Source organism: Aristolochia californica, unplaced genomic scaffold, assembly GCF_029961685.1.
Source record: "Aristolochia californica isolate CCGP_79_NKW_82.1479 unplaced genomic scaffold, dmAriCali1.0.hap1 SCAF_78, whole genome shotgun sequence".
In the NCBI taxonomy this organism is placed as follows: domain Eukaryota; kingdom Viridiplantae; phylum Streptophyta; class Magnoliopsida; order Piperales; family Aristolochiaceae; genus Aristolochia; species Aristolochia californica.
Genome location: NW_027182277.1, coordinates 52,887 through 55,000, shown reverse-complemented (window position 1 = coordinate 55,000; position 2,114 = coordinate 52,887). Strand labels below are relative to the sequence as shown.

Below are 2,114 nucleotides of genomic sequence, written 5' to 3'. Positions count from 1 at the left end.
TGGGGAACTACCCCCTTAATGGGTGTCGCAATGGCTCTATTTGCGATATTCCTATCTATTATTTTGGAGATTTCTAATTCTTCCGTTTTACTGGATGGAATTTCAATGAGTTAGGCCCACAAGAACAACGAAGTCCTAGCTTTTGAATCAAAAATGAATCACTTAGGACTCGGATTTCTGGACCATTCTGGTAGTTCTACCGCGGAATTTCGTTGTTTCGGTAGTTCCGGAATATGAGTGTGTGACTTGTTATAATTGATCCTATTGATAGTGCAGAAATGGGTCTGTCATCTCATCTCAATGGAGATGGTTCTGCCCCGTCGGATATTTATTCGAGTATCTGGAGCACGGAATACATGGAATAGCTCAAGAGAAATATTTAAACTATGATTCATACCTACTATTCAGACCTCGCGACCGGACTCCTACTCCAAAAATTCTCAAAGAGGTATTTCATAAATCGAACGATTTTTTCTCTTTCCGAATCGTGTTTATTTTGACCGAGGGACAAATCTTTCTCTGGATTTTGAGTCATAACATCCATTCATTAAGTAAGTGATGATCAAATGGTTCTTACTCAGAGAACCTTTGGGCTTAGCTTTAGGGCGAATCATCGTGGTTCTAGTATGAATCTGAGGTTTCAATCAAATCATAGGGTCTCAACAAGAGAATTCCTATCAATAGTAAACAAAATGACGCACAAACAACAAATCAAATAAGAAAATAGGGGAAGAGAAAATTCAAGAGGCCTGTAACGATCAATATAAAGACGGATGAGCCCACTTGAGATTTGAGCATTATCATCAAAAAAGGGGGATTTCGGATTTTGGTTCCTTCATACCCTCAGAGATGTTTGAACCAAGTTATTAAGAAATTTCAAACTTTCTATTACATATCTGTTTTAACCAGTATTTTGGTGTTTCCGCTTGAGCCGTACGAGATTGAATTTGCATATACGGTTCTTAGGGGGGTCTGTCGGTTTACCTATCTCAATAAAGTATATGATTGGTTCGAGGAACGTCTCGAGATTCAGGCGATTGCCGATGATATAACTAGTAAATATGTTCCTCCTCATGTCAACATATTTGATTGTCTAGGGGGGATCACACTGACTTGTTTTTTAGTACAAGTGGCTACGGGTTTTGCTATGACTTTTGACTATCGTCCGACCGTTACGGAGGCTTTTGCCTCTGTTCAATACATAATGAAAGAAGCCTACTTTGGTTGGTTAATCCGATCAGTGCATCGATGGTCAGCAAGTATGATGGTTCTAATGATGATCCTGCACGTATTTCGTGTCTATCTCACAGGTGGATTTAAAAAACCTCGCGAATTGACTTGGGTTACGGGTGTGGTTTTGGCTGTATTGACTGCATCTTTTGGTGTAACTGGTTATTCCTTACCTTGGGACCGGTTATTGGGCAGTCAAAATCGTGACAGGCGTACCTGAAGCGATTCCTGTAATAGGTTCGCCTTTGGTAGAGCTATTACGTGGAAGTGCTAGTGTGGGTCAATCCACTTTGACCCGTTTTTATAGTTTACACACTTTTGTATTACCTCTTCTTACTGCCGTATTTATGTTAATGCACTTCCCAATGATACGTAAGCAAGGTATTTCAGGTCCTTTATAGAGAAGACATACTATAGATATTTGTAATTGATCATATATCATTTCGTTTCGGCGAGGAACTTGCGTATTTCATTGCTACAAATATGGATTATTTCAAATCAAAAAATGACGTAAGTAATAAAAGGGGCTTCTTCTCTACAGATACTGCCCAAGTCTAATCCCACCCTAGTCTTCCGGGGACCTCCTAGCAGAAAGAGTTCATAGTTTGGCCCATCCCTGCTAATCCACCTTGAAGATCTCTAAATGTGTGGACCGGCGAAACTGCCCCTTAGCAAGGGGTGAGGGGGCGAAAGCGGAACCCCACCTATCTTCTCTTTGATTTTTCCTAACTTTCTCCGCTACTCTGAGGAACCATAGACCCCCCAGAATAGGAGAATGGAAGAAAGCTTAACCAAGTATATTAAAAATGGCCATACGGGTCGGCACCACCCTATGGGCTTTTTGACTATTTGTGTATATGATCGAAAGACGTTGACCATATACC

At 40.6% G+C, this 2,114-nt stretch overlaps 1 pseudogene; it reads left to right on the top strand.

Moving 5' to 3' along the window:
* The window catches only part of LOC137938089 (cytochrome b6-like), a 1,988-nt pseudogene extending 246 nt beyond the window's left edge, over positions 1-1,742 (top strand).
* The last annotated feature ends 372 nt before the right edge of the window (positions 1,743-2,114 follow it).